This window comes from Numida meleagris, chromosome 1, assembly GCF_002078875.1.
Source record: "Numida meleagris isolate 19003 breed g44 Domestic line chromosome 1, NumMel1.0, whole genome shotgun sequence".
NCBI lineage: Eukaryota > Metazoa > Chordata > Aves > Galliformes > Numididae > Numida > Numida meleagris.
In genome coordinates, this window is record NC_034409.1 from 46,486,265 (window position 1) to 46,499,633 (window position 13,369).

At 38.7% G+C, this 13,369-nt stretch overlaps 1 protein-coding gene across 4 annotated transcripts in view; it reads right to left on the reverse strand.

The window, feature by feature from the left end:
* CDK17 (cyclin dependent kinase 17) overlaps nt 1-13,369 on the reverse strand; it is a 94,134-nt gene that overhangs the window by 20,360 nt on the left and 60,405 nt on the right. The window lies entirely within an intron of this gene.

Consider the following 13,369-nt stretch of genomic DNA (forward strand, 5'->3'; position numbering starts at 1 on the left):
AAGTTAATACATTTATTTTGATATGACAATTACAGTAATGAGATACTACCACAATTCAAACTACATTACTCTGACTACTGAAGGTTACAAACTTCTAGATTCTAACTACAGTGACAACCCTGTTCTGTTCCCCTCAGCCTTGGCCATGTGTTTCTACTCGTGTCTTTGCAGCAGCTTTGAACTATTTCAGCACGCTAAATCATTGAGAAACTATCTCACATGAAGTGTGTAGCTTCCTGCCAGCTTTGTGCTCCAAAAAGGTTCAGTGTAAGGTCAGACAAGCTCACAGCCTGACCACGGGGCAAAGGAGGCAGCAGGGCAATCCCAGAAAGCCAGCAGCTAAATTGGCTTAGGCTGCCAAAGAACTGGATCATCAGACTTTTCAGGACTTGATATCTGTGTAGACAACTCACTAAGCATTCAGCGTTGGCAGTGTATCTGAACCATGTACATATATGATCTGTATGTGTATCCAGAACAAGAGCTGAGTAAAAAATGTAATTTAAAAGATATCAAAAAATAAATTCGTTTTTTGCAATTAACTGAATTTCAGGTAGGACACAAGTGCTAACTCACAACCCCTTCGACCCCCAGAGTGATTGACCTACATGCGCTATTCACTACAGCTACCGCATACAAACAAATTTTTGGAGCGCCGTCAAGAAAGGTTTAACTTCTGGCATTTGACCCTCGTGTTTTCCTTTCAGCCCTCACACCTGCTTCAGTATAGAGCACAAAGTCTCTGTTAGCTTCTGCTTTGTTGCTCAACAGTAGCTTCTCTGCAGAACTGGAAAATTCAGTGTCTACATTTTGTACTCTGTACAAAATTTTTAAATTGGAACCACAGTCTTCAAACAAAAGGAGTGCTGTTCACAGAATGGTAGCTTTGACCAACATTTTGAAGATCAATTAAAAGAAAACAAAAGGATTCCTCACTTTTGGCAGCTTTCTGTTTCTTTACCAATTTTCAACACTGGCATTTCAAAAATTTTAAAACATTGGCAATGTTAAAAGTGCCTATGTGGTTTTGGGGAGAGTGGAGGAACTAAATAATTATAGTGAGAGCAAGCTGTAATCCTTCAGTAAAATGGTTATTTTCCACTAAAGAACCATACATCTTTTTGATGAGCTCTGCTATTATCATTTTTATAACAGGTAACTCAAATTCAGTAGAACTAGAGTCAACTGTCCTACTCCCCTACTTCAGAGGGTTTCAGATTATTAAAAAAATCCATATCACAAAAAAGCATTTCACCCTAATATTTACTGCATTCTCCAGAAAATTCAGGTAGCTCATCAAGACAGATGAGCACAAAGGAAAAAACTGGATCATCTCACTGCAGTGGGAAACCTTGCAACTGCTGGAACAGGATAAGGATGCCAAAAAGAGGGCCAGTATCAGCCTCTACTCCGCCTTTTTATGATCCCGGATCAAACTGTGGGACAATGTCCTAATTTTCTTTTTCCCATTGCTCAGGAACATAAACTGAAATAGAAATTCCAAGCTAAGAGAAGGAAAGAGCACTGGGTTGTTTTTAATGTAACTTGCTGAACACAGTAAATTTCATCATTCTCCTACATACCTCACAGCCAAATAGCTCTCTCCTACTCCTAGCTATTATCGCTATGACAATCTGCTGTAGTGCTCTCATTACTCTTCTTGTACTGCTTATTTGATAATAAGTATTTTAATAGCATCTTTTTATAAGAGTGCTCAAATTATGGACCACAATTCAAAGGCCTCATGAAATACCAAGCTGATTGTACCCCAGAGATCTCAGTCCGCACCCTCTCCCACAGCACTCATTTTTGAGGCAACAAAAGTGGTGCTTCACAGCTAGATCCACAGCCTTGAAGAAGCATTTCCAAGCGTACAAAGTTGATCAGTATGTGGGAAGAAGAAAGCCAAGGTATCCTTAAGCTCTGGTGACAACTTGAAAATTACGTCCCTACTGTGTACAAGGCCTGCTGTCAATAAACACACACTTTTCCAAATGCAGAGGAAGGGAAAAGAAACAAATCTAAGGTTCTTTGCAGCTCTTACAGATTCATTATTTTGGAGTTCAGCCACTGTAAAAACTGGAGACAACATTTTAAGTACCAGAAAATATTATAATGGTAGCTAGCAATTCTCTTAGAGCACTCTCCTTTCATTGTTTGCAAAAGCTCCAGCAGTGGCACTACTGCAACAGGTAATTGCAAAACTCCCCATGACTTACTCCAGAGATCCCATGTGACATCCTCAGCTCTAAACTGATCTTAAGCTGCAACCTTGTGTTTTGTGCTCCATAGTGTGTAACACAAATATTGATTTGAATATAAGGACTTAATGATGTAAAGGACAAAACTTGATCCAGTTAGCAAAAAAAACCCTCATCAATGACAGTCTACTTCTTTAAGCATACAACAGCCCCCTGTGAGTTCCTTTAAAAAAGCATTAACAGAACCTTATGGGAACACTAGGGAGAAGATTTCTTCAGGAGTAAAATATCTGTTTTTAAATATAATTTCAGTGCTTCTAATATATAGTTTTAAATCTCCCCCTCAACTTAATGTTTTGTGCAAGAAGCCTAACATTTTGGCATATCATAATTAAAAAAATCTATCAATTCTCCTTAACTTTGTATACCTGAATAAAGTCTTTTTTCTACAGGGAACCATAACGACTTCATGGAAACTACAGCAGCCACTGTACAGATATTTTCCCCCTAATGATCTGCACTGTACTTCTACTTGCAATACATGTATTTGGCTGGGTTGAAATGCCTACTAAGCCACGATGTTTTTTTAAACCATATATTAAAATCGTTACCTACCACAGCCAGAAGCCTTTTATGACACCAGTATTTGAAAGATCACATATATAGTTCGATAGAGAAAGCCTTTCCTGCAATGTAATTATCCTTTACTTAACTACCTAATATAGACAAAATTAAAGAAAGTCACTTAGATTGCAAACCCAAATGGCTGAAAGGAATTATTGCATTTTGCTTGCCTGTGTCACCTTAATCCTTCCCAGTTTTTGTAATAATTGAAGCAATTACCTCATGAGGAAAAAAAAAACATCATAATTAAATGCTGCAGAGCAACACAAAGTAGGATCCATCAGATGTGTAAAAAAGCACGTCTCCTACTGGCTAAGCAGCAAAACTGAAAACTAAAATTTATCATTTTGATACAGCTGAAAAACTTAGTTAATTTAAGAGATGATAAAAAGAAGTCCAAGAGCAACCCTACCAGCTAAGCATGAGCCTTGAGAGTTCACAGACACGGATGTGATGTGGAGGCAACTCACTGGCTGCCCGCAGCCAGACATGCCCGCTGCCCTGGGCCGGATGTGTGCCCGCCACACGCTCACCGCCCACACCAGCGGGATGGAGAGAAAACAGAAGGAAGGTGAGGAGACTTGTGGATCGAGGGAATGTCGCTTTAGTGGGGAAAGCAAAAGCTGGGCGCACAAGCAAAATGAAAGAAGGAATTCATTTGCTGCTTCCCACCGGCAGGCAGATGTCCAGCCACTTCCTGGAAAGCTGGGCCTCAGCTCACCCAGTGGCCGCTGGAGAGCGAAAGACAAACATCGTGACCACAAACGTCCTGTTTCCTCCGCCTTTCCCCCAGCATTTTTCACCGAGCACAATGCAAACAGCGCAGAAAATCCCCACAGTCAGCTGTCCCGTCGTGCCCCACGCCAGCTCTCGCCCACCCCCAGCCCAATTGCTGTGAGGGGCAGCGTGGGGAAAAGAGAAAGTCCTGACACTGTGCAGGTAGGGCTCAGCACCTGCCCCAAGCCTGCCGTGCCACCGCCTCCAAGCCAGCCAGCGGCACGGCCATGGTGCAGCTCCACAGACAGGGGCTGCTGTGAAGGAAGCGGCCTCCACTCATCCCGGCCCAGCACACCCACAAGGCGGCATTATGTACGTACCAGGCAGAGAAAGCTGCTGTGGGAAGGCAGCCTGTTCCTCTCTCATGGGGCTGTCCGGGGACGGGGCAGCCAGACAAAGCTGGAGCCTCAGTGTGCGAAGCCTGTACATTAGACACAGTTGCCATCTTCACTCCCTCAGGCCACTCCTGCAGCTGTGCCCAGACGTGCCCATTAACAGCCCTAACTGCTACTTCAGCCGCAGCCAAACCTGCCCTCTCCAGATGGGCTCTTTGCTGTCACTTTGGTATGGTGCCAGGCTGCACCAGTGGAATGCAAGCAACAGAAGGAAATGGTGATTTTTAAGAATTTCTAATTCTCTTAAACCTCTGTGGAATTCCATGAAGCAATAAAAAGGACACTTGCCAGACTTTGTCCAGACTAATTTCAATAGCCAACTGAATCTAATGATGCGTTAGCACTTCTCAGAAGAGAAGGGGAAAAAAAACCTAAAACACAAAGACTACAACCAAGAAACCTTTTAAAATGGAAATTATCAGCAGGCTGTTAAATACATACTCTGTTAGGAGACCCTGCTACAATGCCGTTTAAAGTAGTAATAAGGGAGCGTGTAAAATCAATTGCAGGACTATTTTCCCAACATTAATTTTTGATACTTAAGACTTTTAAACTTATCTGTTTAACACTCTAATACCTGTATCCCTCTATGAATATTTTAAATTTTTATTTCATTTTTAAGGTAGGACACTAAAATGACTCCCTATCTTATGTACATTTTTTGAGTGTGAGAGTTGTACAAGTGATTTAAGTACCTCTGCAGCTATGCAGGGAAATCTGTTATCTTTAGGGTCAACTTGTAACAGTATAAATCAGGACTGAGTAAACATATGACTGCTAAATGTTCAAATGCCTAAAGTAAACCGTATGCTACTAATGAGCTATTTTTTGATCCATCTCCAGAATATATTCTGGAGAACATATTCGAGCATCAGTTGCTTTGCTAGGTTAACCAGAATGCCGCCGGCATTTCCCCCTCCCTCTATATTTTAAAAACACATTTTCTATCCTCATGTGCAATGCTTATTTCTCAGTCTTACTTTATTGCTGGCAGAGAAATGTATACTATTTTTGTAATTCGCCTGAAATGCGAAACACATTTGTTCTACTCTGCATGATGGGAGATAAACATGTAAGCACTTGTGACATTAATATCGCTGTGTTATCTACAGATAAAACTACCCCAACTTGCGATTATCTTTAATATTTCCAGCACTAGATACAGCAAATGCTCTGAGAAGAGCTACACTGTGTCGAGCCTTTTCTCGTGTCTGGCTAGTACCCAACTGCATTATGTCTTTTGATTTACACAGCACATTCAGACAATAAAGGCAAACATTTTGCGCAAAATAGAATATCAACAATCAAACCCAACCAAACAGAAGATTGGAAGCACTTGGTGAGGTGTTCTTCAGTTCAATTCTCACTACACTGCAGTGTAGTGTATCTTAGCTGGAAAACCAGAAAAATTGAGACTTTTACCATTCACGGTTGTGCCAATTTGTAAACTGCTTCTTTCTTGCTGGAGAAGCAACAAGAAGTCCTTTCCAAATTTATCAGACTACAAATGCTGCCAATCTTTCAACTTCTGGACTGTTTCCTTCAGGCTGATACTGCACTCACAACAGCAGTGAGAGAAAAGAGATTTCGCCTTCTGCCAATGAAGTAGGAGGAAGCGAACAAAAAACCTGCAGTTCTATATTACCAAGGAATAGATCAGAAAAGCCAAAAGCAAAACCTCTGATATGTTGTCTGATCATCCTCACTTATTCCTTAAATGCTTCATTTAGTCGGTCTAACAGCCAACTATCTCCAGAACTGATATTTCACTGCCTGTGGCCACATGTTCCTTGGAGAACATGCTCAAAGCTAATGACTCAGCAGTGTGGTTTGAGTAACTCAGCTGGCAGAAAACTACTACCCCTTTCAAACAATGTGAGTAATTACCTGCTGATGCAAGTTTAGGAGCCAAGACAAGAAGGAAGTTAGCTCTGTCAGGAACAGCTAGTCAGTGGACTAGCCTAATGATACTGCCAAGCTGCACCATGATATGAAGATCCTTATTTCTTTGGTTCCTCAGCTCATTCTTGATAGTTACACAATTACTATATGCTAGCAGACAACAAGCTCCCAACTCTCTCGAAGATTTTATCTTATCCTTCAGGAGTTGATATTGCTAAATAACGTTACTGAAAAAATATAATTATTCTTCTAAGTCTTTACACATCACTCTGATAGCCCAAACTATCCACTAAAAATGAGTACAATTGGCTCTCTTGTCTAAGCATCAGTTTGAATTAGCTCTCTCACTGGTTTTAGCAAGCAACAGCAAGACATGTCAGCTGCAACCACAAGATGTTCACTAATAAGTCATAGTGCTTTTTTTCACTGGGGAATGCTTAATAAGATCTAAGATGCTACATCACATAATCCGCTATGCAACGTAGTTCAGCTTCTTGCTTACTATGAAAAAAAAAATCACCGCTTTTTACAGTACATTTTCCTTGCAGATTTTAAATAAAAAATGTGTATGGTATACTACATGATATGCAAAGAAAACAAGTTGAAAAACATTTGCTTATGCCTACGAGAATTTAAACATGCTGCATCACTTCAGTTTCAAATACCACAAAGATTTTTTTTGAAGGCTGCTTTATCAAATTTCAGTGCATTTTTTTCAAGTGACAGCACAGTTCAAACCAACTTTATCCTGTACAGAATTATGACATACTACGAGACTGCTAGAGGCAAAAGCAAATAGGAAAAAAACAACCCCTAATCAGAGAATGTATTTGTACAGATTTTTCTCATTTGGTTACACCACTGCAGATTTAAGAGACTGGCAAGGTCCTGAAGCAAAACACCAGCATACACAACCACCAAAAAACCTGACATCATTCATGCAGCATGCTATTTTCACAACTTTATAAATAGTTACTCAATTGCTATAACCAGAACCACTCTTCTAACAGCTGAGATGAGTTTTCCTATTAGGTATATAGAATCCTCATTACTTACCCTTTCTTTTTTTTTAATTATTGTTTTAATTTTATGTACTGTGAGCTGACAAACAGCTTACTAAGATTTCTTTCTCCAGTTATTCACAACTTCACATAAAAGATGGCTTTGCACATCTTTAGTGCTTAGGAGAATTAAGAGTGCAGAGTGCAACCTCCTAAATATGCCTGTAATACAAATAATAGTCTCAAGACGCCACCAATTATCGTGGGGCTAATAGAGAAAGCAAACATAAGGAGAAAAGATTTAACTGGTCTATACATTCTGAAAGTATGCAGAACCAGGCTTGTTGTTTCTGTTCTAGTTCCATAGCATACTGTGAGCAAAAATTCTTCTAAAAAATTGTAAGAAGTTGTTAAAAGGACCACTAAAAAAATTTACAAGTAGCTGGACTAGTGTCTGACTCTCAGTCTCAAAAAATCCTCAGTGCAAAAACATGCATTAGATAGCAATGAACAGGTGTAACTGATTGCATTGTAATGCACAAAGTGTGTTTTTTCTGTCTCCTGCAGCAGTTTGCACTTGAATATCTTTTACCTTCAAATGCTATTATTGATACATATTTTCCCCTGATAACATTAAACAATAAGGAATTAATTTCTGCACTGTTAAATTTGAGGAAAGCGTCAAAGTATCCTTTCTTCTGTTAGAAGCAGTAGCAAAAATACAATCTTAAGGTCCATTTATCAAAGAACACTGCTATTTCTTGCTCCACAAACCCATGCAGTTTTTAGCCAGTCTACTGAAATTCAACACAATTTGAATTCAGCACAATTCATTTATCCATGGAATGGAACACCCCTCCTACGAGGACAGGCTGAGAGAGCTGGGGTTGTTCAGCCTGGAGAAGAGAAGGCTGCAAGGTGATCTGAGAGCGGCCTTTCAGTATCTAAAGGGGAGCTACAGGAAAGAAGGGGACAGACTCTTTAGCAGGGTCTGTGGTGACAGAACAAGGGGAAACAGCTTCAAGCTCAGGGAGGGTAGATTTAGGTTAGATATAGGGAAAAAATATATCCCATTTTACTTTTCGGACTAGATGGCCCTCAGAGGTCTATTCCAACTCTAAGGATTCTATGATTCTAAGAAAGCATTCAGAAATGATCTAAGAAATGGAATTCATTAGTCCATTAAATAATGAGGATTTTTCATTTTTTTTCCCTCAAATCAAGTACTCAAAATATTCTCAGAAATTTTATGACAAGACCACATGCAGCTTCATACTCAGAACAGCAATGACCATAGACATTTCTTAGTCTCTGCCTCCTCCTCCAGCGTAACAAAGTTTATCAGTTTTCATGTTGGGCTGCTAGGAAAAGATGAACGTAGAATTGTAGTCAATGAAATAGCGGTATTACTAAAAATTCAAAGGCTTAACCTCTATTTTGGGACTGGGAGTCATGGCTTCCCAGCAAATCTATTTTCATCAATCAACAGAGCAAGGATTTTACTGCCAGGAGCTCAAGAAAGTTATCACCAATCTCCACAGTAGCTACGGCCACTTAAATAAAAATATGTAATGAATTTTAAAAAGACCAGAAACCAGAAGTGCTAGCAGCTAGTTTTGCTTTTATTTACTTCAGTGCAATGAAATGTCATAAGTATTTTTCAAGTAATATTTGTAGCGGTTAGTATTTTTGAAATCATGGAATTAGATATATAGCTCAAAAAGCAGATTTTTTTCTCACACAATCAATCAAAGATACGAATTCGGAACCATTTCTCCACCAAAACAATTTTAACAAGAATCTTAATTCCATGGATACATGCCTCAGACTATTGATTAGCTGAATAAAAACAGGCTTTAAACAAACAAACAAAAAGGGCATTTTCTTATTTATTTTGTATCTCAGACGTCATTGAAGCAGCTTACAGTGAAAGGCTGAAACTATTTAGCACAAATACAGCATTCAGAAATTGCATTCCAGGGGCTTCCATTCACAACTTATGATAACAAAACAGATAAACGTGATAAAAAATCTGAGGATAAATAAAAGACAGATTTTTGTCAAGTGTATAAATACACCAAAAAGTTCTTTTCTTGTAGGTTTCTTTTGTAATTATTTCAGAGACCTCATAAGGAAGTGAACTTGGAGCATAGGGAAGAATAAAGAGTAGTAATAAAATAGCCTGTTTTCTGAGTTTATGTGTCTGCCTTTATCACCTAACAAGATATCACGTTAGCCTCTTAACATAAACCTTGCTGATACCTAGGGTCTGGTGGCTGTTTGACAAAGTGGTAGGCGCTGGGAGATAACAAATGCTAATAAAGCAAGCTCTGCCTCTTTTACTACTTAGTCTTCCTGATTTTTAAGAGTAGTTTTCTGTATGTTTTGATCAATTTATCTAACAGACCAGTAGGACAAAGCACCTCAAAGAAAAAGATGAGCTCATTAGGCTTGCAAGACTAGATAAATGGAACTGGAAAAAATACAGTGAGAAACAGATCACTATAAAAATCAAGCTTGGAGCCTTGATGGCACAAGTCAAAATTCTGAGAGGCAATAGCATCTTTTCCTTCAAATGCAACTCTTCCTGCAAAACTCTCATTTCTAAATTGCAAGAGTCTCAAGAGATAACAAAAGAAGAACCAGCAAACCAAAGGAAGTTACAGCAAAAGCAGTAACGTATTCAATGTTAACATGAGCAATATAGCAGAGTAACTCGCGAATGTTAACCCCTAACATCAAACATTCGTGTCAACATAGAGCAGCAACTATCAGAGGAAGGTCTCATAGGAAATTGAATTATTCAAAATAAATTAAATTCTTGACATCAGAAACTGGAAATCTCATTTTCCTGGATGTAACAGTGATGCTGGGGTGCAGGGTAGGAAGCTGCATCCAAGTTCTAACTTTTTGTCTGCTGTGTACCAGCAATCCAAGTGAGATCTGAATTGTAGATGGCTGAATACATCCAATATGATACCAAATCATTTGTAAAGGGGACTCAGAAAGGGCAAGGAACTTAAAAGGGGAGCAGAGTTATTGACAAGAAAAAGTAAAAAAGCTGATATTCCATTGTTATAAAACAGGTACCGCAAAATACAGTAACTTTTCTAAGGAAACCGCATTTGTAAAGGGAACACAAAGACCTTTAGAATTACAGAGGTTCCTAACAAAAGGGCAAAAAGGTATTTACTGCTGTTATCCAATAGTAATCCCTATTTCTAGAAAAATCTAGTAAAAGGAAAGTTCCAGAAGTCCAAGCTGAAATTATTTTTCTTGTAGCAGTGACAGTTTTCTCTGACAGGAGAAGAAATGAAAGTCAGCTAATCAAACAGATCAAAAGGAGGCCCATCATTTTCATCAGCGCCATGCTAATCATTTAGAACATGGACTTGCATTTTTTGAAGTGGAATTTCCAAAGAATTAAGCTTTATGTGAGACTCAAAGTAGGAATCTACAAAAATAACAGTGTATTTTCTTGCATAACATTGCAAAAGATTGGGACAGCTTCCAAGCACACTGAAAGCAGATAATACAGTGACCATGTAAAAGGAAATAAACATCTTGATTGTACTCAGCTTCAATTTTTTTTTTCTCTCTACCTATTGGTAGTTGATCATATAAGATTCATGAAGAGCTGAGCAGGAGATCTACACAATCTCAGAATGCCTAGAGAAGGAAATTAGACAAAATCCAGTAAATAAGGCAGAAAGGATTATAGAGCTGACAACCAGAGAAGCAGGAAGACTCTCTGCTTAGTGAAGCCTTACCCAGGAGGCACTGTTGCAGGGATCCACAGCCTCCTGTCAAGTGGATAGAGATGCAGGGCTGAATGCTCATGCTTTGCAGTGCTTCCTGCAGTTTCTTCCTGCTTCCAAAACTAAAGACAGGAGAAAATACTGCACTGACTCTGTCTTAAAGCCTGAATCAGTACTGCCATCCGATCCGCTGTTCAAGAATTTAAATTGAATGGAGGCCGATCATGCCCTATTTACAACACATTGGAATGGGGACCTCTGAACCATGTTCTAACTTGAAGCCTACAATCAGAAAACTGTAGCACTACATCCGCTTAAACATCAATTTATTTTGTGGGTTTTCATCTGGAACAGGTACATTTCCTGACCTGGACCAGGAGCTGACAACGTTATTCAAGCTGTAGCAGTCAAGACTCGCACAGCAGTCATAACCCTGGTAAAAGTGTGGGCTCACCAAAATCTTATTTTTCAACTATATGCATTCTTTTTTTCTGAAGGTAATCCATACAACTCACACCTAACTACAGGATTAGTTTATGGTCTTTGTATTTCTCTTTTGAGCTAAAAAGCATTAAATCTGCAGCTAATCCTCCGAGGGGAAAATTATACCCTACAGCAATGCGGTAGGAGCAGTCTGATCTGGAACAAGCTCCTGCCACTAATGTGACACTCAGATGGATAAGAACTGTTTCTCAGGATAAAGTATCTGGGAAACAGGCTGGTGAACAGTGGGTTATGGCCCTCTGCCAGTTCACATAGGAAGACAGCTTACAGACCTTGGATTTCTGGGAAAGGGAAACAGATGTTTCAATTTGCACAGACTGCATCTCCCTATTTTTTACCCACTACTGTACTTAATGAAGAATTCACTATCCAGTGCATGGGCACAGGGCCTCCAATGAACACTTGCAGTTGGAATTTGAATTCCCCGTGCAATATATGTTTGCAACTACTGTCAGTATGGTTACTGAAAGTGGGGAAGCAACTGCCCCATGGATCGCTAGTAGTCTTTGAGTTACATGCAAAATACATTTTATCTAGACAATAAAATGAGATTCTGGCATGCTCTCTTCCAAATACCCTTGGCAAGGGAATCTGTCTGCTCTCCCACGATGTTTTGATTTTATACTAACTCAGAATTATTTAACAATTACAGAGAAAGCAGTAGTATGGTGGACATTAAGGATCAAAATGTATATTCTGACATGCAAAAAACATCCCAGGAACACTAGTACACAGTCTCAGTAATTAGCACTGATTACAGAATGTTTCATGTTTATATTTGTTTTTTTTTTGATGATGTTTTCTGCTTATTTGCAGAATTTATAGGAAGTTGTGCATAAAATCTTGATATTATATATATATATATATATATATCAAGTCCTTATAAGTAAAAGACTTCTCCAGAGTTTCAGTTTTACCTGATTAATTTCCTTAAAAACAAAACAAAACAAAACCCAGGATTTTTGCCAATTCAGTAGAAACAAACATATATTAGAAATGATATTTAAAAATATTACAAATAAAGTATTAGCCAAAATAAGCACAAGGATATAGTCATATCGAGATAGGCACATTCATTTTAACACAGAAAAAGAATACTGGTTTGTTGAGTTTAGCCAACTCTGTACATTTTAATCAAATCTATATCGCAATGGATTTCATATATGATTAATGACTTCAGCAGACTACAGCAAGTAAAAAACTATTGCACGTACTAATTTACTCTAACCTGTGCGTGCAGCATAGTGCGTATATATATACATATATAGAGAATAGAAAGGGAGTACGGCCTTAAGCTACCTAATCATGTCTAAAAATGACAGATTTCCACACACCAACAAAATAAAATTGAAATAACAGACGCTTACTTTTGAACAAAGACCATTTCTTTATATAATGATATTACTAGTACTGAACTAGCCAGCTCCATGATGCACACCACACAAGGCAGGCAGGCAAGATTTGGTTTAAGTAGGAAACCCTTCATTTGGCTCCCCTGAAGGTCAAGGAAGCGAGTGTTCCTATTTGATGGGCAGCAAAGCCAGTACAAACTGGTCTCCTATGGATGTACTTCTTGAGACTGAAATCCTGTGTGGATTCTGCAGTATTTAAAAGAGGCTGTATCTTTCCCAGCAGCGTAGAGATTAGCAGTCTATCCTGATTCAGAAGGGTTTTTTTTTTTTTTTCCCACAGAAAAGAAGAGAAAATTATCATCTGAGATTTTCATCCATCAAAACTGACTGGAAAAAAACCCACGGGAAAAACCGGATGAGGAAAGACAGGCAGACAATATAATCACTTAAGGCTTTTTTACTTAAGAAACCAGATAAATTACACCGAAATGATTATGATTAGAAAGGCTTTTTAAACAAAGATATAAAGACTGTTACAGCTCTTCTTCTCTGGCATGTACAAACAGGTTAAAAAACTCACCTACCATGCTACAAACCACTTCAAAAGTGTAAACTTATGTCAGCTAAAAATATCCATCAGTGACAGCATTCCTAAAATTCAGAAGTGAGAGTGTTCTCAAATGTTAGCTTGAAACCTTATTTTAAAAGCTGCTAAATTAGCACTGAAGTGATTTGGGGGAAACATTAAAATTCTCATAGAACATACAGGAATAGCTGCCAAAAGATGAACGCTCTCTCTGACTGGGCCGATCAATGAAGAAAACAATGCTCAAGAACTAGAAACAGACACTTGGA